Raw genomic sequence first — 26,062 nt, 5'->3', positions numbered from 1 at the left:
TCTCTGGTCAGTTGGTCGGGAAACAAATGACTTTAGCAGAGAAAAATATATTCATGGTGTGCTGAGAGGTTGAAGCTCAGAGGGAAAAAAGTTCAAATGTCAAAAATGACAAAGTTCTGCATCCTTTGCCAACAAAAGAAGAAACTTTAAAGCTACGTTCATACCGGCCATGTGACATGCCAGACATTTATGCAACGGTCACAAATACAGGTGCCACTCCACGATGGGGAGGAATCAGCAGGATCTTCAGATGAGTTGCCGCTGCCGGATTTTTGAAAAAATTGTCGGCGTTGTCATGAATGCAGATGGCGCCAGTCTGTCAGGCGGGAATGAAGCCATTATGAAATCAGGTGACGGCTGGGCGGCCACTGGGAGGTGGCAGCTGGATCGATGGCCGGCAGCATCTCTGACTGGACGATGTGTAAATGTTCCGGATGGCGGCAGTCCATGTGCAGCTCCGCCAGCCGCCCGGTCAGTTGGACTGCCACCAGTGACTGCAACCTTGAAATGCAACTGCCTCCTGATTACAAATGCAACCGCTGATGTCTGTCTGCCAAATCTTCCGAAAAACGTACAATTCAGATTGCTGCGCAGTGGCATTTTGGGAGATGTGACCACAGTATAGGGTTGGGTTTTACCAATAATTTCCAGAATTGATTTGATTCATGATTCTTTTGATCCATTCCATTCAATTTGATTAGATTCAAATTTGAATAGACATTGTTTACACGTTTAGAAATATTTACACAGGTCAAAGTTTGATCTGGTTTAAATTTTGATGTTGTTTAATGGCTGTGTTTTTTTTGGTACATACAGCCCAAAAACTGACTAAAAAACCTGCAAAGTAACACATGAATATGAGATTTGTGAACGCTGAATCCTGAAACACGCATATGCGCCCAATTACATAGACATTTTCTTGGAAGTGGTCACTTGAACGCGAGTTTTCGAGCCCGGTGTAAACCAACGTAGCTTAAGACCTATTCCATAACCGTGTTAGTTTCTGAATAGACTTGTTCATGGAAAGTCAATACTGTGAATACAGGCTGTCTTTGCTAACAGAAGAGTTTCCTTTCACCCGATGTGCTTTTCTCCTCTTTAGCAGGTAATCTGGCAGAAATCAAGGTGAACGAGGCAAAACTCTACAAACTGCTGAACAGATAAAATGCATTTTTAATGAGAAGATTATTAAAATGCAGCACTTTGGAAGCTCTTTATTGTTTTCAATTTGATTGTGTTTTCAGCACATTTAGTATTATAATAATTGGCCCCAAAAGAGTCTGGTGCAAATTAGGCCTCTTTTGCCTGGAGCGATGGAAACAAAAGCGTGTAGAGTCCACTCTTTACCCGAGGATAGGAAGAAAAAACAGAACAGGCGTCAATAATGTACACAAGGTGGGCAAGTCTCTCAAGGATTTGGAGCCTTTCAGTGTTTTATTTATGCCAGTTATTGCCAGAGGAGTCATAATTGACTTCTGCACTTTGTGGAAAAAAAGAGAAAACTTTATGAGATGAAACGGTGTGATGGTTTGTAATTCAACTTTGCAGTCCCTCCATACCCAGTCCACCACTATTGGATTGGAAGCCATGAATTATTCAACAAGCAGGAGGCCAAACAACAGTAGCTGGAAGACGTGAATCAAGGTTGGAGGACTAAATGAGAGCAAATGAGTCGGTCCAGAAGGAAAAACAATCAACAAATAAAAGTCATCTGAAAGTAAATAAAGTCTCTGCTGGGAGGAAACCTGTCCACGCTTCTGCAAAAAAAATTCTCCTCAGAGTTAGTCGATGTTGACGAGGATCTTTTAATTGAAGGGGATGGAGGCTTCATTTCTATTCCAGAGCCTCTTCACTTCAGTGTTTGAGTTGTAATTAACAATGTTTTTCTCAAATGATAATCACAGAGTCAAGTGTTGCTGTTAGGCTGCACACAAGTACATAATTATATCTGTTAAGAACGTTAATGTGTTTGGAGATGCGTTTGATGAATCACCACTCAAGCAGGTTTTAGCTCAACTTCTGCTAAGAAACTCTCACTTTCCTAAATCCTCTTCTGGAAATTGCACTTTAGGTTTCATGAAGATTTTACATCATTAGCGTGTGGGTGTCCTCCTCTCCAGGTCTTCTATTAGTTTTTAATGCATCGCTTCTGAGGCATGAAGGCCTCAGGTCCAAAGATTCTGCCCAAGGAGCCAGAAAGGCACCATCAACACACAATTCTGTTCAATCTCAGTTAGTATCTATCTCTCTGTTAGACATTTCCATAGGTGAAAATATCATTAAAGGGCCTATATCATGCTAAACCGACTTTTTGAGCTTTTAAGTGTATTAAAATGTTAATTCCTCCAGAAAAAAATGTAGTATTTGGATCAATTCCTGCATTTCTGGGTATTCCTATAAAAACCTGCTCTCTGAGCACCTCTCAACCCACGAAAACAAGTGGGTTCTCACATCGTGACATCACAAAGGGAAGAACAGCCCCTTCCAAGAAGCGTCTGCTGCCAGCCCCGCCCCCAGGCTAACACACAGACTTTCTCCCTGGAGCTAGCAGTGATAGATAGATAGGTAGACAGACAGACAGACAGACAGACAGACAGACAGACAGACAGACAGACAGACAGACAGACAGACAGACAGACAGACAGACAGACAGACAGACAGACAGACAGACAGACAGACAGACAGACAGACAGACAGACAGACAGACAGACAGACAGACAGACAGACAGACAGATAGATAGATAGATAGATAGATAGATAGATAGATAGATAGATAGATAGATAGATAGATAGATAGATAGATAGATAGATAGATAGATAGATAGATAGATAGATAGATAGATAGATAGATAGATAGATAGATAGATAGATAGATAGATAGAAACTTTATTAATCTCCCAAAGGAGAAATTCAGGTGTCCGGTAGCAAAACACACAACCACACACAATAAACAACAGTAAAATGACAGTTCACAAACTAAAGTATCAGTTCATATCAGGCAGGTTCATTAAACAGCCTGATAGCTGAAGGGACAAATGAGTTCTTAAAGCGTTCTGTCCTGCAGCGCAGTGAAAGGAGCCTATTACTCCGTGTGCTCCTCTGACCAGACATCGTGAAAGATAGTATGATCTTATACCGACCACCAAGAGCTCCAAATCACGAGTGCAGATCTTGTTTTTGACCGTGATGTGACCGGGATGGCACCACTTGTTGCTGACCAGCACAGCAAGTCCACCACCCTTTGTTTTCCCGCATAGTTCCACCTCTCTGTCCAGTCTGGCGAGAGCGTAGCCGGCGATGCTAACAGCTGAGTCGGGGATCACTTCAGTCAGCCAGCTCACTGTGAGCAGATATAAACTCACACGGTATGCCTCGTCCGTTTTTATCAAGGCTATCAGCTCCTCACACTTGTTCGGTAGAGAGTTTACATTTCCCATGACAATCGATGGCACGAGGGGCTTGTTTTTCCACCCTCTAGCCTTAAGTTTAGCCCCAGCACGGCATCCACGGAAGGGCTTCTTAATCTCTGGAGGAATCAGATGTTTACATCCGTTCGATGTATGTCGTAATTGAAGGAGGATATCTCTCGAGTACTTGTAGATGCACATTTTGGTCAAAAAGGATGAGAAAAAAAAGCACAAAAAAGCTATTTTAACAGCAAAAACACGATCTTGCTGCCACTTCAGTTGGCGCAACCGTTAAAAAATAAATAAATAAATAAAATCGATCGGCTGAACGCTTTCATTTTACATGCACTATATGCACATCCATCTTTGCAAAAATTTAGATGTTTTTTTGTTTTCGTGGACAAAACCCAGACATGCTGCCTAGGCCGACTCTAGGTTGACGTCATGAAATGGACAACACCAATATACTTGGATGAGTCGGCTAGAAAAAGAGCTTGTGAAAATAATGAATATTTTATATTTAATTAATTCGTTCTTCAGTGTACCAAGTAGTGACGTGCAGTGAGGTTGATGGCTGGTGAGGCACCGACTCCTCTGAAGTCAGATTTACGATTGAAGAACTGAATGTTTCCCCGTTCATCCCCGTTCATTTCCCTGTTCATCTGTTTCTACTGCACCAGTATAGCTACAATGTTCAAAGCGAGTCCTGTAGTAAGACATGAGGCGAAGTGCTCCGGAGCCTCACCCGGAGTTTCCGCTCCGTCTGTGATCGCGCAACACTCAAATTTGGCGATTTTAACCTCAGAAACTGTGGAAATCTTTAACACGAATCAATGGAAAATAATATTTACTTAATTTACCTTTTTCTATTTTATCACAATGACAGGTGAGGCCAGTGAGGGTCCGACTTATACTCCGCATATTAGAACTAAATTGAAATAAATACATTGTTAACCCTCCTGTTATGTTCATTTGTGAGGAACAGAGATGATGTTCCTGGGTCAATTTGATGTATGAGGTATGTTAAGTGTTAAGAGTATGTTTAGTGACTCAGAGAATCAGCAAACCTTTTTTTATAATAAGATCTTGAAGGCTAACAACATAATATTCTATTTTCCAATGATTTCATAGATTCAGAAATGCAATAAAAATGACAACTGTTTCTACAAATACAGGATGAAAACAGAGTATTAGTTGGCCAATGATGCTTCATGAAAGAAATAAATAAATAAGTATGCATTAGAAAGAATTACTGTGAAATTATGAGATAAACAGTCTGCTATGATTGTGTCATATGAGGTTGTGGAACTTATTAGTTCTTGGTCTCCGATTTTGTCAAATAAATTTCCTGTCAAAATGCGACTTATAGTCCAGTTCGACTCATCCGTGTTTTTTTATACTTTATTATGCATTTTTGGGCTGGTGCGACTTATACTCCGGAGCGACTTATAGTCTGGAAAATACGGTAGTTTCTGCAGAGCATTGCTGCCTTCCTTCCACCCGCCTGTCATTGGACTGCCACCACGCGATCTCCAAGTGTAAAAGGGCGGCCACTGACCGACGTCAAAAACATCGTCCGGTCTCCATAAAATTTGAACTTGTTTTCAATCTACCTCATTATTGTTAATTCTTCATTGCAAACGCCACTCATCAATTAGTCAGCACTTTAGCCATTGACACTTTAGCCAATAGCTAAAGTGTTGACTTTCTTCACAACCAATCACAATCAAATTCCTGTGTTTAAATTAATTGATGTTTGTTTATCCCCATTCCAGACGTTTTGCCAGCTCACATCCACCCCCTTCTTTCCACCTGATTCTTCGATTCGGAGCGGTCTGGCCTCAACCACCATCGACATCTGGGACCCGGGGTCCCTTCATTTGGGCCGAGGTCATCAGAAGCATCAAGGTGTCTAACAGCCAAAGACTGCGGACTATTTCATGCTCAATTCCTCAAGATCTCATCTAATTGAAGTGAAGTTTGCACTTGTGCTACTGTCTCAGTAATGGTCTCAATTTCGATTTGAAAATCTGCACAAACGAGCAAATCCTTTTTGTGCATCAATACAAACTTGCAGTTCGGTTTAAACATATACCTGCCGGATTTCTGCTGCTTTTCTGTTCCTCAAAGGCCTGATTGTCCGAGAAGTTTTTGCTTTGTCCACCATCGTTTCCATGACTCGTGTGTAGAGAAGCATCACCTGCTGTCCCTTTGAAGCGCATAAAGTGTTCATGAAAAACCCAGAACTTTTATCAAATTCAGTTTTCTATGAAACCTTTATGGATTTGTCATCAAAACATTTTTTCCACAAACATTCTGAACGCACTAAAGAAGCAGAGAAACAGGTTTGAAATGATTGCCTGTGATTATCTGAGTTCTACTTTTAGCAACCTTGGTTTAAAATCTCTCCATCTGCCTCTGAAAGCTCTCACTTCAAAGCACAATGTGCACTTAGATTTTGTTCCGGACTAAACTTATTAAAGCAAAATGACCTTTTGAAAAAAAGAAAGAAAAGGAAAAATAATCACGGCAACCAAACTGAATGGCGCTCAAGTGGTGAAGGACCATCAAAACATCCAGGTTTCATTAAATGCAGCAGTTTTCAAGGACAGCCATGGAGTGTCGTGCATGTAATTACTGACGGCGCTGGATGGCAGTTCATGATGTTCTTTATGTGTCAACAAGGTTTGGTCCTAATTGACTTTCAGGGACACTGGAAAACTGTCAGTCGAGTGTCAAAGGGAAAAATGGGCAAGTATGGAATCATCAGAGCAACAAAGAAAGCATTAATGACATCTTCTTTCTGACTGGGATTTATTCAGGTGCGACCACGTCAAAGAGCCTGTCGCCGGGCCAACAAGAAAAGATCTTTTCATTTGCGGCCTCAAAGGGTGCTGCCTGAATGCTTGCATGCTCTCATGGGGCAAAATTTGACGTTGGATGAGATTCTGTTCTGATTGATTGATAGGTCATGAACATTGGGTTCATTTCAATGTGTGTTTTACTCCAAATTATGACTGAATGTTTCTAAACAAACACAATTTGAACCACAGTGCTTCAGAATTTGGATACAGAGCTTCATTTTGAAGTTGGCTCAATCAGCCTGAGTGGTGCAGGATTCAGTCCTCATTTGTATCCTCCACATTCTTGCAATTGAATGCCTCATTACGGGAAACAAAGGCAGAAAAACCAGAGTATGCACATTTCCTCTTGTAATCTCTTCAGCACCCATCATAGTGTTGTTGGGTGTGACCGCAATGGAGTTTCAGTCATTTTGAGGAAGATTTTAGGTTCAGTTGGTCTGACTCAACTTCAAGACAACGTCACCTGGATGAATGAGAACCTTACGACTTTTTTTGTCACCAATCACCCTACCCACCTATTGTAACCTTCTTTACCCACCCTAAGAAAAATAGGTGCGCACTTGCTGCTGCTGCCTCAGTAAAACTCGAACTGTATGTGTATTTGTTGTATGTCTGATCTTGTTCGGGTTGCACTGGAACAATATCGTATGTCAGTGTAAAAGCTGTGCGTATGACAATAAAAGGATTCTGATTCTGATTCACCGACACACAGAGCCGGATCCAAGCTAGATAATGATGAAAAAAGGGTCTTTGTGAGATTTTCCTAACTCAAAGATGATCGCGAGTCTCTTTTTGCATGGTTTGAACTAACACTTCCATTCATCCATTTTCGTAATTCGCTATATCCCTGAAGCATGTCCCAGTTACTGTTGGGCAAAGGCGGGGTACCCCCTGGACAGCAGTGACGTGCAGTCACTCTAATTCAATTATTATATTTTATCAGTAATTTGTGCTTTGCAGTCATTTTCCATTTAAATGTACCATTTTTGGGTGTTTTTTCTTTTCAAAATCGCTGAATTTCCCCATTTGCCGTTCAGATACTAAGTGATACTAAGTGACGTGCGATGAGGCACCAGCCCGCTGAGCCTCACCTTGGATTGCGCAATACCTATGCAGTCAGACGGTACTGCTGTCTCTCTGTATGTCGGTTCAATCACTTGTACGATATGATATGATACATAAATTAGCAGATGTATATGATGTACAGTGTTTGTTTTTATAAATAACTGTATGTGAGGGACGTGTTTCTTGTGCTGAGCGCTAAACGCCAGCGAAAAAGCCGCTGGGTGAGGCCAGCAGTTCTCGTGCCTCATGTTAGGGGGCGCCGGTGAGCCCTGAGATTATGACGCTAAAAAATAATAGAAGAAGTGATAGCAAGCAGCAAGTCATTTTCTTCAGAAGGAGCGGCGTATGGACTTTATTTACAAGTAAATGTAAGATGATAATAAGGTTTGTGCTTTTTTCTATGCTGCAGTTTGTATATTAAAAAAAAACATGTTGAAATGATATTTTAAACAAAACACGTTAACTGTTGTCAATTAAATGGTGAATAAGTTACTCGGTATGGTTCATATGTTTGTAAATCTGACTGATGACGTCAGTGCCTCACCAGCCATTAACCTCACCGCACGTCACTGCTGTACAGGCCGCCAGTCTGTCGCAGAGCACACTTGCACTTTGTCCGCCATCCTTAAATTCAAAGAAATTTGATTTTCTGCATAATAAACTTTAGTGCTTCAAGTTCACATGTACACATTGTTGTTGTTGATCTTTCGGCATATTCCTTCAGGGGTCATCACAGTGAATTAACTTTCACTAATTTGCACAGGTGGTTTGGCAGAGATTTTTATGGAACAATTTTTATTCATGCGGGGGGACCAGCACAGTGGGACCCAGACTTGGGCCCCCCTTCTGGCTACAGTGTTAGGCAGTTTAGCAAAGGGTCTTGCCCAAAGACCCACACTGGATGAAGCTGATGGCACCCCCTGGTTTTCCCGTGTGGCCATCCTGCACTTAACCAACTGAGTCATCCAGCCTCTTGACTATATAGACATAGTAAAATGTCGAGTTTAAAATAATGTTATTTTATAGAAAAAAATGAATTTGAGTATAGATAGATGTATATACCATAAATAAAATCAGCCGGATGAGTATTATTTCAAACCAGACGAGACCAAAACATTTTTTCTGTTTCTAAAATCATCACAGTACAGGACAGTCCTTTTTGAAAAATGTAACCCTTACATTTCTATTTTAATACTGAAAGAACAAAAAAATGCTGAAAACCTACAGTATTCAAACAGTTTGAAGACTCAGTGATGATGTTTAAGAGCTTCTAAAAGATGAAAGATAAAGATGTGGAGTTAAGATTTTAATGACTGGCCTGCAGTTTGTTCAGGTGTTTTTTTCTTTTCTCATTAGGTTTGATTTGGTCGATTCCTGGATGCTTCTCAGCGGTCTCTTGTCTTATTAAGTTGGTCTTTGTGTTTTTGAATGTAAATTTAAATTTGAAGGTGAATTTAAATAACATTTGGACTTTGAATTCCATTTTCAATTTGAAACCAAATTAGAAATTGGAAACTGAATTAGAATTTGAATCCGAATCTGTATCTTATTTTAATTGTAAGTTAAATTTTGAATTTAAAGAGAATTTGAATTAGAAACTGATTTAGATTTTGACTGTTAACCAGAATTAGATTTTGAATTTAAATTACATTGGGAATTTAAATGGGATTTGAATTTAGATTTTTAATTTAAATTTAAATTTGAATTAGATGATAAAGTATTTCTGTCACTAAACCTACTTTTATGCTTTCTTGTTCCTCCTTACCCTTTCTTGACCTTTGAAACAGATTAAGGTTTATAGGAAACACTGGCTTTATTTCCATTTGGCAAACCAAGACTGACCTTCAGGGAATTATAGAAAATGATTTTAATCTATTTCTGGACATCATTGTCTAAATTCCTTTCTTTTGATGGCAGTTATTGTATTTTTGTGGTGGAGTTTCACTGTTTTTTTATTAGATTTAAAGACTTTATGAACACTTTGCTCAGGTTAAAAATCCCAAACTGGGAAATCTCTTCAGTTTGAGAAAAACTGATTCTTTTTTATCATTTCAAAACTTACCTGAATCGAATTCTCAGTTCCTCAAAAGCTGTAACCCTTGTGCTATCCCAGGCACTTCAACGTTGGGAGTCGGGTCATCTAGACCCACTAGACAGTGCACTGAATCTTTTTTCTTCAATGATTTGTGGTTTTCACTGGTGTCCATGGATTACATGAAATCTTTACACCTTTATCCACCTTTGTCATCGTAGGGAGAACACGTCAATGTAAGGGTGGGGTCATCTAAGATAGCACAAGGGTTAAAAAAGAGACACTTATAATGGTCATATATATATATATAATGGGACCTTTCTGTGTGGAGTTTGCATGTTCTCCCCGTGCATGCATGGGTTCTCTCCAGGATCTCTGGCTTCCTCCCACTGTCCAAAAACATGCTTCATAGGTTGATTGGCAACTCTAAATCGTCCATAGGTATGACTGTGAGAGTGAGTGAATGGATGTGTGATTGTGGATATTCTACCCTGCGACAGACTGGCGACCTGTCCAAGGCATCCCCTGCCTCTGCCCACAAGTGGCCGGGATAGGCTCCAGCAGCCCTGTGACCTCAAAAGGGAAAAACGGTATAGAAAATGAATGTATCTTTATTTTGGTATAAAAAAACTCAACATCAAAACTACACAGCTTTTCTTTTTGAATCCAGACCTGTTGTAAATGGATGTTCTAACGTTCTCTAACGTCAGAAGGACTGAAAGTTCAGACTGGGAAGTTTGGTCCGGCCTCGTCTTTCTTCCCCACTGCAGCTCTGGCTGTGAAGATGACCTCGCTGCCCCCATGCAGACAGCTCTGAGGGTTATAATTTGCTTCCTGAATTGCAGCTTTAATGACTGTTGAAGGAAGATCAGGCATTAGTCTAATGATGTTTTAATTGTGAGTGGAAGAATGCATTAACTGTGACCTAAAGGCTTTTTGTGACAGCCTCAATTCAATAAGCACTCGTGTTCAGGCACCTTGGGGTGCTTGATGAACCCTTGATGTTGGGATTTCTCTTTCACTTAACACATTATTGTTCGTTCGCTCACTTCCTAACCTCTGATGCTTTTACCGTGACAAAAGCCACAAAAAGTCCCAGATCTGTTCAAACTCAAACCAAGTTTATCTGAAGACGAGAACAAAATGTGGGAAATCAAGCTAAGCCATAATTAGCCTGAACACGTTTTAAGAAATATTGGAAATTTCATTTGAAGCGTCTCCCCCAGGAAACCTCAGATACATTTCAAGTGATTTGAACCCAACAGCACCCTTCATCCCTCCATTAGCTGATCCCACCAGGAGCCACTTTGGCTTAACTTTGCTAAACCACAAAACAGTGACAGTATGAAGAATACCTTTTTATTTTTTTGTTTTTATTTTATTTATTTATTTTTTTGCACTCCTTTTGGTCTTGCAGCAAAATGCATTTCTGCCTTTCTTAAACTTGGTTGGGTTTACTTCAATTAACAACAGTTCCGTGGTTTGTAGAACAATAAAAAATGGAACCATAAGACGTGGAGCACAGTAAAAGATCATAGTGTCCTCAGAAATGGTAATGGTTTGAAAGTTCTCTTCAGGTGAAATTGTATTCAAATGAATGCATCAGAACGGAGCTTGTGGCCTGCGTTTTCTACAGCTACAAGTATTTTTTAACACCATTTTTTGTCTGCTTCTGATTCAAGACAATTGGAATAAAGAAATACTTCAGCTTCATTTTCTTAATATATGTTCTCCGTCATCAAATTAACCCCTGTCTCTTTTATCCCCTTCTTGGCGGCTCTTCTCATCTCCTCAAACATAAAAATATACATTTTGTTTGCCAAAAGATCACACAGTTTGTTGTTAAGTGCATGTATGATGAGGCTCTCAGCTCCAAGTTTACCCACAGGATGATGTGGATCTGAAAGCTGAAAGCCACAGGCGGGTGCTCCAGCTTTTACAGGAGACTGGCCCATGGGTGCTGCTGTTCCTCCACCTGCAGAAAGCATTTGTCAGTGTGGTGACAGGCTCCTCCTGAAAACAGGGTTGAGTCATTAGTTCAGTCTTAGGTCTGGTCTAAATGCTGTTGCCCGCTGTTTTGGCTGCTGCATGTCCTGGCAGCTCGATCTGTTGTCAGCTCTCCTGGAGCCCACAGCTGCTCATAAATAACCTGGTCAGGCCTGAAGCTCAGGAAACAAGTAAAGGGTAAACGTAAGGCGTAAATTCTACACATGGCCTTTAAAACAATGTTAAGGAGAGGGGAGTGGTACTTCTCTAAGGCCGGACAGTAAAGGTTGCAGACCTGACAGTCCCTCAATGTTCTGCTCTACTACAAGTGAACGAAACACGCTAAAGGTTTAGGAACTTTAAAAGATGACCTTTACCTATACAAAATGTTTGTTTTTGTGTGTACTGTATGTGTGTGGTTTTTAGGTGTGTGGTCTGTATACCAGTACTACATTGTGCATTGACTGTGTGTGTATTTCTGGGTTAATCTATGTGTGTGCTTGTGTTTGTATAAAGTGTGTTTTTAATTTTGGTATGTGTTTGTAGGTTTTTGAACTTGTGCGCGTTTGTGTGTATGTGAGTTTGTGTGTGCGTGTAGGTGTATGGGTGTTTTTCTGTGAGGGTGGGAGTGTGTTTGTACATGCTTGCCGATGAGTGTTTGTAGGAGTGTGTGTCTGTGTGCTGGGGGGCAGGGGCGGGGGTGTACTAAATAATGTGAATGCCCATCTATTCCATCCCTTGGTACCTGCAGGGTTTGTCCGTTTTTTTGGAGGTTTGGAGACAGACGTGAAGTGTGGTGAAACACAGATCCACAACCCAGAAAGAACCCAGACTCAGCAGGAGTGATCTCACGACAGAAGAGTCAGGGAGCGACAAATTCGTCGCACCCTGACTTTGTTTTGGGGCAGTGATCGTGTAGTCTAAGGAGCAGTCAAGCTGGCGATGGTGAGCAGGCGGCACCTGAAAGTACTTTAACAGTAAAGCAGGAAACTGGGTTAGACAGTGACAGCAGCTGCTCACTTCCTCTTTCTCTGCATCTCTTACAACAGACAATGAGGGAACCGCCGTCAAATAAGAGATTGAAGTCAATTAAGTCAATGTTGGAGCTGGACGTTGTGGGTAAGCGGCGATTGGTCCGAGGCAACTCTCACCAATCAGGAGTGAGCTTGTTTGAAGGCCACACCCCTATCACTTAAAAAGCGGGCTCAGGAGAATCTGACAATCGGACATTTTGTCAGTTTACACCTTGAACAATTTGCAATAATGTAAAAACTTCATGAAAAAAGAGGATCATATCAAGAAAACGTTCAAAAAAGGTAACAGAAAAAGTGGTTATTTTGACCAATAGAACAACTGCGTAGCTGTTTGAGGAGTTTCATTGTAGAGGAGAACGGGACGGAAGCCAAGAAGGAGCAAAAGAGAAGAGGCAAGACCAGAAGGTCTTGAAGCTCTTCTTCTTCAAAAAAGAGAGGGGCAATTGCTGGTCCGGCATGGTTTTTTAGGGGCAGTTTGTTCTACTTCAGCCTTTGGTTCACTTTCAAGAGCACTGTGTGAAAGCAAAACCATCCAGCTGAATAGGTGGGAGCCTTTATCCGTAATCCTTCTCAATACAACCAAATCCACTGTATAGTTCCAGAAAGCAAGGGATATTACAGGACAAGGAAGACAGTCGGCTCAGCAACGGATTGACCCCACCTTCACCCAACAGCAGCTGGGTTGGCTCCAGCAACCCTGTGACCCCAAAAAAGATTTGGCGGGTTCAGAAAACGAATGGGTGTAAGAAAGTCCTGGCCTCCTTTGCATAGCTGTGAAGCAGAAAAGTGCCAAAAGAGAAGACAAATGTGAAATACTTTAAACAAGATGAATGCAGATGCAAGCAGATTAGGTTTTCTTAATAAAACATCCTCACAATCCCCTAAAAAACCCTAAACTAAGAAGAAGGCTGTCATGTTTACAGAAATCCAGTATTTGCCAACCTCTTCAGAACAAGTTTGTCTCCTGGATGAAATGTCCTATGAGACTGTCATAATCCACTGCTCTCAATTTTCCCACAGCCACAGAAATCTAAACCCAATCATAGATTTTGTGTTTACTGAAATGAAATGCTTACAGGAAATACATGACTGATCCTTTTTTCAATATGCATCCCATTTCAAATGAACATGTCAGCAGTGTTTGAATGTTATAAACATCCAGGTTCTTTGATCGCACTCATGGATGGAATCACGTCTGCGCGACTGAGGTGGGTTCAGGGCACGGATGGGTTTGTACAGATTACAAAAAAAAGGAGGGTTCCCATCAGACAAAGAGAGAGAACGTAAAAATTGCACAGGAGCTGCAAAAGTGACAACACAAAGGTTTTTAAACCTGCTTTAATCTTTGGAAGTTTGTAGTTGTGCATAAACACACCACTGGGTTCCCCATAGCCAGTGCTCATCAGCAGGAACGTTGCAGTGCTAGTGGAAGAACAACTAGAAGAACAACTTTTTTTTTTTAAACAGGATTGCTTCTGTGCAAACAGGGGCAGAGCTAGAATTTTTATATGGAGGCCGGGGGGGCCTTTGAAAAAGTGGCAAACTCGATCATTTCGGGCATATTGCATGGATGAAAATGAGTCATACTTGAATTTATGTGGTCTGTATGTGAAATTTTCACTGATGCATCACAAATGAACCACATTAAAACCACAGAAGAAGTACGAATAAACCACGCAGAGAACAGCTAAATCATGAACAGTGTGTGATTGTTGCACTGTTAATATGCAATTCATTATTTATTTGTGTATCAATTACAGAAGTTTAACAAGATATGTGCACCGTATACGTGACATTAAAGTTACACATCGATGGTACATGCATGAAAAGTCCAAAGAAATACATGGAACGGTCGTGGAAAGAAACACATGTGCTGGTCTCAGCTGGTCTCTGGTTTTGGTGAACCGATGTGATGAAGCCTACTTGCTTTGTTGACACAGCGAAGTTGAAGCCTTTGGCTAAAACCTCTCCATTGTGATGGTCATACTAGACACTGCAGAAATACTAAGATCACCACATTTTTGAATGACTACCGTTTTAACTAAAAGGTCAAGAAACCTCACCCGGAGTGATAGATGCATTTTATCAATTTATTCTGAAACTGAGAACCATAATGGTGGACTTCCACATAACCTTTTTGCCATTTACAGCATATTCCTGTCAACTCTCCATCCAACTCACACAGCTAATGTACAAAGATTCTTTTTGATAAATGGTTCGCTGGGTTTTAAGTGGACATCTTGTCATGGTGCCTCTGGCAGTTTTCTCCTCCCCACTCCTCTCTCTGCTCTGCCTTCCTGATTGGACCCAGCTGTGGACACTCACCTTATCACCAGCCAGCTCTGTTTCAATAGATCCTTCACCAGCATTCATCGCCAGTTCGTTGGCCCTCTATGTTGCATTACCTGGTCTAAAGTCAAGTTTCTTGTTCTCGCTTGACATGGTTTTTACTAATTGCTATTCTTCACCTCGTCTTCAGGAAATACTGCCACGAGTGTCAATCTGGGTCCTACCTCCACACAAGCAGTCAGTGCTTCCAAAGCCTCCAGCCACGCCACGACTCCAAGCTACGCCACGAGCCCAAGCTACGCCACGACTCCAAGCCAAACCACGCTTCAACTGAAGTCTCAGCTCTTCTCCACGTCATGCCACAGCTCACAGTCTCTACACCTGGACTATTACGGCAACAAATGCTAAATCAACTTACTTACCCACTGGTCCTGTTCCAGGGAAAATAAATCAGTTTATTCTCCAGCTCATTCTCCTGTGGTCCTTCCAGGTTCCAGTGTCTGGCTCTGCTCAGCTTTAGCCGATCATGACACATTTTTTATTCTCTTCAGGGGATATTGTTGTTGGAGTATAAAGGAAGGTGGTCAGAACAATTCTCGATGTTTTAGATAAACAATTGTTTGACTCTTTTCCTTTTGGCGCAAAGTTGGCCACACCCAACTTAGAGCTAAAGATGTTCAGCGGCCAGATTATACCAAATCCATCAGCTTGAAAGAAAACAGGAAATATTTTACTGTAACAGAAACTGAACGTGCCATTTCTGATTAAAAAAAAAGATGGACAGGATCAGGAATGCAGATAACGGTAGATGTTCTGGAGATAAATGCAGGGGACAAATGGGGATGTTTGGACACGTTGAGATGAAGAACAGTGATGATACTGTTTTTCAGGATGCCAACCACCACCACTAGTCAAATATGGTAATTGGGAACCGTCCACCGTCTAGCAAGATCCCACAGCAAGAAGTGGTCTCCTCCATGAAGCGGGGTGTATCCGTCCCACCAAAAAAACAAAAATGGCAAAGCAGCAACTTTAATTCCCTATTCACGATGAGCCAAGGAAGAAGTGCAGCAAAAACATGTTTCTGGAGGAAAGAAATGAATGAGATGCAGGAGCTTGATTGTTAGGAGCAGGAAGGCCAGCTTAATAACAACAGGTCACTGACAGGAGACGGGTCTAGGAGAAAAAGTCCATGTTATGCTTGCAGGCTACTAACGCCACTCAGCAGATGCGCCAAAACCGACCGACTGCCCGTGTACAGTGAACTGTGAATGAGACTACTCCCTGTACACATCTGAGCACTCAGAGCCTGGCTTACCTGCCTGCCCACTCACGCTCCCACTACCTGGTGGCTGGGTATATGGCAACAAAAGAGGGGGAAGAGGGCTTTTAAAGCACAAACTCCTGATTAATACGTGTGTGCCATGAGCAGTTTCATAATTAGTAGGCGTGTCCTACTTATCACACTTGTCTGAATCTTTCCTAGCTGTGATCTGACAGCTATGTTTCTAGTGTAGTGCACTATGAATTATGCGTAATGTGTCTGTGCGTGTGCAAGGCAGTATGTTCACAGCCAATGTGTAAACAACAAAATACATTACATACAATGATACAAGAAAAGTATTTAGTCAGACACGAGTTGTGCAACATGTCTCACTTTAAAAGCTGAGTTTGGTCTATGATGTAAATCATAGAAACACTTGATTGCTTGATTGTTGAAGTAATTATTTGTAAATTATGGTGAAAATTGAGTATTTGGTTGATAACTAAAATTTAACTTTAATACTTTGTAATGTAACCCTGGTTAAAGAGACAGAGGTCAAAGGTTTCCTGTAGGTTTTCACCAGGTTTGCACACACTGTAGCTGCTATTTTGGTCCGTTCTTCCATGCAGATCTTCCCAAGAGCTGTGATGTTTTGGGGTTGTTGCAAGAAAACAGATTTTTAAATCCCTCCAAAGGTTGGAGGGATTTAGATCTGCATATTGGCCAGGCCAGAAACCTTTCTTGTTCGTAGGTGTTAGTATGTCACCAAATACTTATTTTACAAATGAGTTTAGTAATTATTTCATTAAAAGTCATTCCAATCCGACACTGAGGAGGAAGTCTTCCATGGTTTAGCTGCACAGGAGGAAGATAAAGAAAGCACTCAGTGACTTTTACATTTATGTTTTATAAAGCATCCCTGTTAGTGCTGTGTTACGGTGTGTCACTGTTGTGGAAGAAAACTTCTGGCGCACACCCTATGCAGCTCTTGCCTCTGCGTGGCACACGCCTGTAAGTTACTGCTGCTCTAAGTGACTTTTACCAGTATGTTTTTTTTAACCAGCCCTGTTACTAGCATGTTGCTGCCGTGTTCCTGCCGTGTCACAGACACTGTTTGGAAAAAAAAACTCAGGTATATCATTATTTTTTACCTCTTGAGAGTGCAGACGCTTTTTTCCCTGCTCCTGCCGCTTCCTGCTTTATTTGCTTTTTAATCATTTAATTAATCATTTTTAATTATTTTACCTCATCCACAAATCCTGGAATATCAGACTGGTCATCCTTTTTTGTGACTTCCACCTATACAAATCAATATTTTTACGTCTGACAAGCCAGCGACATGTCCGGAAGAGGAAGAAAAACAAACTCCCACTGTGAACGCTGTCGGATCTACCAACAAGAAATAAAAGAGCTACAAACACGGATATTTACTTTGGAAACTGAAAATGGACTTCACAAGACCCTTCCAGTAACATCGGGTAGTAAGAAGCCCACTCTTACTACAAATGAGAAGAATAACAGTGACATAGACATGAGTGATGTTGTGTCCTTTCCGAAACTTTGTGCGGAGGAACTCTGTGTTAAGCCAAAGCGTAAAGATGACAGAACATCCAAAATAAAGCTCACAAACAGATTTTTTCCCCTTAACACAATGTGATGTTAAAGAACAAAGTGAAATTGGACCACAGAATAGGAGTCATAACGTTGGCAACAAAGCACAGGCGGAAAGAAAATCTGTGCCAAACATCAAGGTCAGAGATACGCTGCTGCTTGGAGATGGCGCTACCAGTGGAGTCAGCCACAGAAGAATGCAAACTTTATGTTGCCCAAGTTCTACTGTTCCAGTGATTACAGGACTCTTATCTAAAGTCTTGTACCAAGGAGTTAAACGAATAATCATACATGTAGGTGCTGTCGATATCAAAAAAGAACAATCTGAACGTTTGAAAAAAGACTTCATGAAGTTATTTGAAGAGATTGACAAAGTAGAGGTTGAAGCATTCATCAGTGGACCTCTTCCTAACATCGATGGGGTGTCACTCAAGTTCAGCCGTCTGTTTCAGCTGAACAATTGGCTCTCCAGAGAGTGTGTTTCCAGAGGATTCCATTACACTGAGAACTTCAATATATTCTGGAAACGAAAGGACCTATTCATGGGAGAAGGCCCACACCTGAACAGAGGTGGAGCAAGAGAGTTAGTGAAGAACCTCCTCCACGCTCTGGGGCATAGAGGCCAAGGCCCTGAAAAGGCAGTAAGGAAGGACCGAGCCAGTGTCCCAGGAACCACAGCACAACGGCGGCAACAACAACTACCTCCACCACCACCGGTCAATGACTTAGATCCAGCAGCACCAGCACCACAACCACCTCCATCAAAGCACTCAGCTGCACCAGCATCACAACAACCACCGCCAGCTAAGGACCCAACCGCAGAACCACAATAACAACCACCAGATTTGGCCCCAGAAATACCACCATCTGACCAGCTGTGGGCGCCCCCTGCTACATCTACTCCCAGTGAAGACTCACTTTCCTTTTCGTCCCCCCCACTTTCACCCATGGCCCTACCTAGCCATTTTGAAGGAATTAAGATGGCTCCCCTAACACCTGTGAGCCTCACACCACACAGGAACTCTCCTACCCCTCCAGCGCCCCCTCCTTATCCTTCACCCAAAGTCCCTCCAACACGTCCTTCATCCAAAGCCCCTCCAACACGCCACCTCCGTCGTTCACCCAAATCCCGTCCAGCTCCCGCTCCTCCTGGTCCATCACCCAAACTACCCTCAACTCGACCTCCCCTGCGCGCCTCTAGACGTGCTATCCCCCAGAGCTAGGATGAAACGGGCCCCCAGTGTCCTAGGAAAGGTTATGTCAAACTGGGGCCCTGTGATGAACAGCTTCCTTCTGGTGCTATACCTGTAGTTCCACCACGTAGAATGCAAAAAAGGGCAGTTAGACTTTCCAATCAAAGAAATCTAGTTCATATCCCCTGCAAGAAGGTTTTGACCAGTCCCAAGGAAACTAATCTCAAACTTGCTGCACTCAATGTTAGATCTTTATGCAATAAATCATTTTTAATCAATAATCTTATCTCTTCTTTTAATCTTGATTTTATGTTATTAACTGAAACATGGCTTGACAAAAACACAGGAAACATAGTTCTAGTCGAGTCAACTCCCCCCAACTACAAACATGAATCGGAAATACGAGAAAATAAAAAGGGTGGAGGCGTTTTTGCACTGTTTAGAGATAATATTGCAACCCGCAGACTATCATTTGGTGTGTTTTCATCATTTGAGTATGTGTCCTTTAAGATTGAGTTAAAACAAACTCCTCCCTTACTCTACATAGTCATGTACAAACCACCTCAGCACAGCCAAAGTTTCATTGATGATTTCACTGAAATGCTCTCAGTTGTGTGCACAGACTTTGATGGTCTAGTCATTACAGGTGATTTTAATATTCATGTTGATAATGTCAATGACATTAGCAAAACAGCTCAATGCTGTCCTTGAAACCTTTGATCTAATTCAGCATGTGAGTTGCCACACCCACAGCAGAGGGCACACTCTGGACCTGCTCATCACAAAGGGGGTTAATATTTACAATGTCAGTGTGGTTGATGTCGCCCTCTCTGATCATTTCTGTGTATTCTTTGACCTGTCTGTTGCTCCCAAACCACCGCCTGGCCCTGCAGTTGTCCAAAGGAGACAAATAAATGAGAGCACTAGGGCACAGTTTGTAGAAATGATAAACCCTGAAAACGCCTCTGGTGCCAATGTTGATGAAATGCGGAATTCTGTTACTTCTAGCATCTTGAATGTTCTGGATGCCATTGCCCCTATGAAGGTTAAATTGAGAAAACGTAGACAGAAAGCTCCCTGGAGGAACAATGATCTAGTCAGTGCACAGAAACAACAGTGCCGCAGAGCTGAGCGAAAGTGGCGCAAGTCAAAACTCCAGGTTCATTATGAAATGTATAAGGGGGAGTTGTACGCTTACAACCAGATCTTATGCAGAACAAGGGAAAGGTACTTCTCTGAAATCATTGGAAGTTGAAGCAGCAACTCTCGTGTCCTGTTCAAAACAGTAAACAGATTAACTAACCCTCCAACCCAGCTACCAAGAGAACTGGTTTGCACACCTAAATGTAATGAGTTTGCTGTATTTTTTAATGACAAGGTTCAGGGCATTAAAAAAGCCATCAACTCCACAACACATATAACTATCCAACGGCCACCTACTCACTCTAAGCTGACGCACTTTGTACCTGTCACTGACCAAACTGTCCAAGAGACCATCACCCGTCTGAGCTCGTCTACATGCTGCCTTGATGTGTTACCCACTAGATTTCTAAAGTCTGTCCTGAACAGTGTGTTGCCATCAATTACTCAAATAGTTAACATGTCTCTTCAATCTGGAATATTTCCCGAGGCCTTAAAAACTGCAGTCATTAAACCTCTCCTGAAGAAAAGCGGTCTTGATCCCACTGTACTGAATAATTACAGACCTATCTCTAATCTGCCATTTTTATGAAAAGTCCTTGAAAAAGTTGTGTACCAACAGCTCACTGATTTTCTCTTATTAAACAATTCATTTGATGTTTTCCAGTCAGGTTTTAGATCCCATCATAGCACAGAAACTGCTCTTATCAAGGTAACCAACGACATCCGCCTGAACACTGATGATGGCAAAGTCTCTGTCTTAATCCTGCTAGACCTGAGTGCTGCCTTTGATACTGTTGATCATGGGATCCTTTTGCACAGACTCCAAGAATGGGTTGGCATCTCTGGATCTGCCCTAAGTTGGCTCAAGTCTTCAGGAAATATTTTGTTGAAATTGGGAGTTGTGTCTCAGACTACATGGCCTTGACTTGTGGTGTGCCCCAGGGATCGATCCTGGGAACCCTTCTGTTCAACCTCTACATGCTGCCACTAGGGCAGTTAATACGCAGTAATAACATAACTTATCAGAACTATGCAGATGATACTCAGATCTATGTGTCACTGACAACAGGTGAATATGGGCCGGTGGATTCACTCAGCCACTGCCTCCAACAGATCAGTGCGTGGATGCAGAACAACTTTCTCCAGCTAAACTCAAACAAGACCGAAGTTATTATTTTTGGCCCACAGAAACAAAGAGAAAGTCTCAGCAGCTACCTTCATTCTCTGTCTCTTAAACCCTCAAATCAAGTCAGAAATCTAGGGGTAATCATGGACTCTGACCTGAACTTTAACAACCATATTAAGTCAGTAACATCAGCGGCATTTTACCATCTGAAAAACATTGCCAAAATCAAAAACATAGTGTCAAAGCCAGACCTGGAGATACTTATTCATGCATTTGTCTCCAGTAGGTTAGACTACTGTAACGGCCTGCTCACCGGCCTCTCCAAACGAGCCGTAAAACAGGTTCAGTACATCCAGAATGCTGCTGCTCGAGTCCTGACCAGAACCAGGAAGTATGATCACATTAGTCCTGTGCTCAGGTCTCTGCACTGGCTCCCTGTACCTCAAAGAATAGACTTCAAAGCAGCTTTGCTTGTGTACAAGTCTCTCCATGGCCGAGCACCAAAGTACATCTCTGACATGTTATTGCCATATGAACCATCTCGTACTCTGAGGACCTCAGGGACCGGCCTCCTGTTGATGCCCAGAGTCAGAACTAAACAAGGGGAATCAGCGTTTCAATATTCTGCAGCTAAAATCTGGAACAGCCTCCCTGAAGTCGTAAGACAGGCCTCTTCTGTGTTCATGTTCAAATCTAGACTTAAAACATTTCTGTTTAGCCGTGTATATGACTGAAAGATCCTATCTGCACTTTTCTTTCCTTACCTTCCTTTATTTTTAAATCAATTTTCAAATTTTTTCTTTTCTTTTAAAGTAAATTTTACGTTGATTATTTCTATGATGTATTGTGATTTTAATGCATTTTTCTGTTTTGTGAAGCACCTTGAATTACTTTGTGTACGAATTGTGCTATACAAATAAACTTGCCTTGCCATTAAAACTTTGAACACTCTTTCTGTGTACCGTCTTTCTTTGTCAATATATCATGTGCTGAACCTTTCCTACGATTACATTTTTTCTTTCTTTCCTCCCTGCTGAAGGCGGATCTTCCTTCGGTTGTTCACTTCCCCGTTCGGACCCTCAGAGCCTCCAGAGTGGGTTAATAAAGAATCATTCATGGTTCTTCTGGGGGAAACCTTTTATTACAGTTTTCTTTCACTCTGTATAACAAACAGAAAAACACACCCCTAACATTGCTGCTCTTGCTCCCACTCCCTCTTGCGATGCACTCGCGCTCTCCCCTCCTTCTGCTGCAGCTCCCTGCTCTTTACACGCGCGGTTTCAGCACATATAATATTCATCCTTAGTCTACAACACAGTGTGGCGACCTGGAGGTTAGCCCCTAAGACTCATGGGAAGTGGGGAATCCTGGGTGTAAAGTCCCCCCCCCCTGAGTGAGGGGAAGTAACATCCATGCTGCTTGGCTGTTTGTGGGTGTGTTCACAAAATAAGTCTTAAATGCCATGAACTTCTCCCTCTCTGAGACTGCTCATGATCTAGCAGTGTATGGGGCAGGGTCATCGGTGACAATCCAACTTGTTCAATTCAACATGCTTCATTGTGGGCACATGCAGCTTGTAAACAGGTGCAGCTTGGGTATGTACAAGATAGCTAATCCTACAAAAATGGAATGGGTGCGGCTTGTACTCAGGTGTCCTCAATGGCCCGGAAATTACAGTAGTTTTTAATAAAAAAAAAACAAAAAACTCCACAGTTCCACAGACAAGGTCCACAGTGCTGAAATGTGGGCTCGCCGTGGGTTGTTGCTCTGACTTTTGGGACTGCCTGCAGACCTGACAGCTCTAAGAGGGTCATAAACTAAAAGCAGCTCTGATAAATATCAAGTTACAATTCTATAAAGGCATTTAGAAACCAACAAAAGAATCTTAAAAGTGATCCTAAAGCTACGTTCACACCAGACACAATTCGCGCATCAGGGGTGTCCAGTTTTAACGGACGCCATCATTGGGTCCTGCGGCGCGTTTTGAGCATCAGACGCAACGCAGCGGTCTGACAGCAGTGTGATTTGAATTGCGCGCTTTGGGCGGCTCAGTGTGTCCAGAGTTAAAAAAATTGGAACTTTGGCGAGGTCGCCAGATCGTTTTAACCAATCAGGAACTATGCTTTGGGCATGTGACATGTTCAGTGACTCATTCAGGGGGTGGAGCATCCAAATCCAATATGGAGGATTGAACCAATAAATGTAACCCTGAACTTCCATCCATTTTCTTAATCTGCTGTATCCCTTTCGGGGACTTTTATTATTCTTTTTCTTGTTGCTTTGCCCTGACCTCGAAATTCCTGGCCAATGACTGAACAGATCTTTAGCCACATGCTTTTTTTATAAGCTTTCGAAACATAAATGTCTAGTTGAAAGGCTGTTTGTATACGAACAGGACTCGATGTGGACCAAATTAAGTGGACTCGGTCCGGACCGATTGGACTTTTCCAGTCCAATTTTTTGTGACTGAATACTTTCAAGACACACCTCAATTTGAACAAACCTATGCAAATTTCATTTCATAACTGCAAACTTTGCACAGCATTCACGTGAACAGCATTAAAAAAAGGTTGTATATTTGTACAGAAGCTGGGGCTGAAAGAGCAGCCCAGGAGAGAAGATCAGAGACAGCACATCCCGGGGACAAAGCCGTGGGAGACAGAATTGCAGCTGGTATTGATAATTTGGGAAATGTGATCACCTTTAGTCTGTGCTTTTCAAAGACAGTGGGGCAGGGAACCAGAGGGATATGTAAGGGAGCCTGCTTGTCTCCTTGAATCCACTTGGATCCTGTTGCAGTCTGCTCCTGTAATCAGTGAATCAGCGGCAGTCATCCTGTCTAACTGCAGCCCAGATGACACTTCAATGCCTGGCAATTGGATTTTGGGGCATCTCACTGCTGGAGTCAGGTCGTCTGTGCAGTTTCTTTTGGAATACAGGACACAGCAACATCAACATGAGATGTCTACACGACAAAAACTGATGACAGATCAACTCAACATCTTAAATTCCATTAAACCAGTCATTCAGTTTAAAAAAACTTCTGTTCAATTTGCTTTAATTACTTTTTCAAAACATTTGTGTTAATTTGGCAGTTTTAGGTAAATATAAAACAACTATTTTTAAGATATGCACTCATCATAACTGAAGCTACAATCACACCACTTTCGGCAAAGTGCGTTCAAGTAAGCAGATTCAAGTAAAAGTCTATGTAAACAATGCTAAAAGCGTGTTTTGGACTTCAGCATTCAGAACTTTCTTGCGTTAATGCACAAGTTTCTGTTTTTGGACTCTACGTGTAAAACGCGCATCCACTGAGTTAGAAGTTTCACCAATCAGGAACTCAGATTTAATAGTGATGTATGGATGGTGTCCCCTGCAATTAGTGGAAATGCCAACCGTTTATAAATTGATCATGGTAGAGAAAGTAATAATTCTGTTTTGTAAACTATGTCTTTCATTTATCAGAAAAGAGCTGCGAAAGAAAAACGTCTGGATCAAGATGTGTGAGATTTGAACCGCTTTGACATTTCACACCAAGCCTCTTTCAACTGTGGGCGAAACATGGACTGGTAAACAGCAGAATATGAAAACAAGAAGTAGCCCCTCCCTGCTAGTCCAGTGTGAACACCATGGGCTAAAGGCATTCAAGAATGTGCTCATCACACACTCTGGAACGCTTGTCAATGTGAATATCGCTTCATTGTTCATATTTTATGTCAATCTTTCCCGTGCCCGTTTTTGAAATGATTGGTAAAACTGAATGTACGGTGGCCCAGAAGTGCAAATCACATCAACAAACCAATAAATGAAAGAATACATTAAAGACTGCAACCACAGTTAAAGCCGCGAGTGGCGCTGGTGGGCCGCAGGTGCTACCTGCCCCCGGCCTTGTCCCCCCACGCTCTCACCCTCGCTGCCCACCTCTGCACACCATCCACCCTTGCTGCCCACCTCTACGTGCCACCGCCGCTCACAGCAGCCACCTTTGACCCGACCCCACTTTCTGAGCAGCCACTAAAAGCATCTAACTCCCTCTTCTCTTTCTTCAAGGCTAACCGAGCTGCATGTGGCTAGAAGCGCTAGCATTGGGATTGGTATCGTGGGATTTTTCTACACTAATATTGAAGTGAACAGAATTTTTTCGAAAACAAACAAAAATAAGAATTTGGTTGCTAGAGGCCAGAAAACTAAAGTTATGTATGAAGATGTCTGTTAATTAAAATTCCTTATTATGAGCTGCTGTATTGTTTAGATCTATGTAATAATGATGATTAAGGTTTCAAGGTTCTACTGAGATTTGAACTCAGACTTCTGGATTCAGAGTCCAGAGTGCTAACCATTACACCATAGAACCATGCCAGCAACCAAAATAAAGATTTATTATTAAAATAAATATTATATATAAAAAATAATATGGCATATTTTGCACACTAACAGTGAAGATCATAGAACTAAAACTAAAGGCATGGTTGAGGATGTTTGAATTTTTTTAAATCCTTACATTGAAGCACTAATGAGAGTTAGTTGGGTTTTTAAGGTTCTACTGAAAGTAGAACTCAGACTACTGGATTCAGAGTCCAGAGTGCTAACCATTACACCATAGAACCCTTTGTGCACTTCCATTCTTAAAGGCTTCAATAAAATAAATTCTAATGTAAGTGTTCCTAGCATTCTATAGGGTAGTGATAACACTTTATAACACTATGAACACTTACATTTTACAGGTTAAAAATCCCAACGACTAGTTGAAATTTGTATCTGGTGCTAAAGGTGCTTTCTAAAAAAATAAAAAATAAAAACGGGGGCCTCTTCTCGAGGTCAAAAGTCGACGAAACTCCAGAGTTGGTTGTAAAGTTAAGCTAGCAGCATGTGCATGAAATTTTGGGAAAATCGCTGATTAAAAAATGCGCAAGCTAGCTAAGATCGCAACAGTTGCAAATTCGCTACGCGCACGCCGTTAAAAGTCTACAACTTTCAATTCCAACATTTTTTCTACAGTATCTTGCCATTTCTGGAGGTTCTGGCTCATAGAAGTCATGCATGAT

At 41.8% G+C, this 26,062-nt stretch overlaps 1 non-coding gene across 1 annotated transcript; it reads right to left on the bottom strand.

Moving 5' to 3' along the window:
- Positions 1-25,299: 25,299 nt before the first annotated feature.
- trnaq-cug (transfer RNA glutamine (anticodon CUG)) lies at positions 25,300-25,371 on the bottom strand. The gene has a single exon. It is a non-coding gene; the product is annotated as a tRNA-Gln (tRNA).
- Positions 25,372-26,062: the final 691 nt, after the last annotated feature.

This window comes from Oryzias latipes, chromosome 23 (genome assembly GCF_053564925.1).
Source record: "Oryzias latipes strain Hd-rR chromosome 23, Olatipes_Hd-rR_3.1".
Taxonomy (NCBI): Eukaryota; Metazoa; Chordata; class Actinopteri; order Beloniformes; family Adrianichthyidae; genus Oryzias; species Oryzias latipes.
This window is presented reverse-complemented; position numbering and strand designations above follow the sequence as displayed.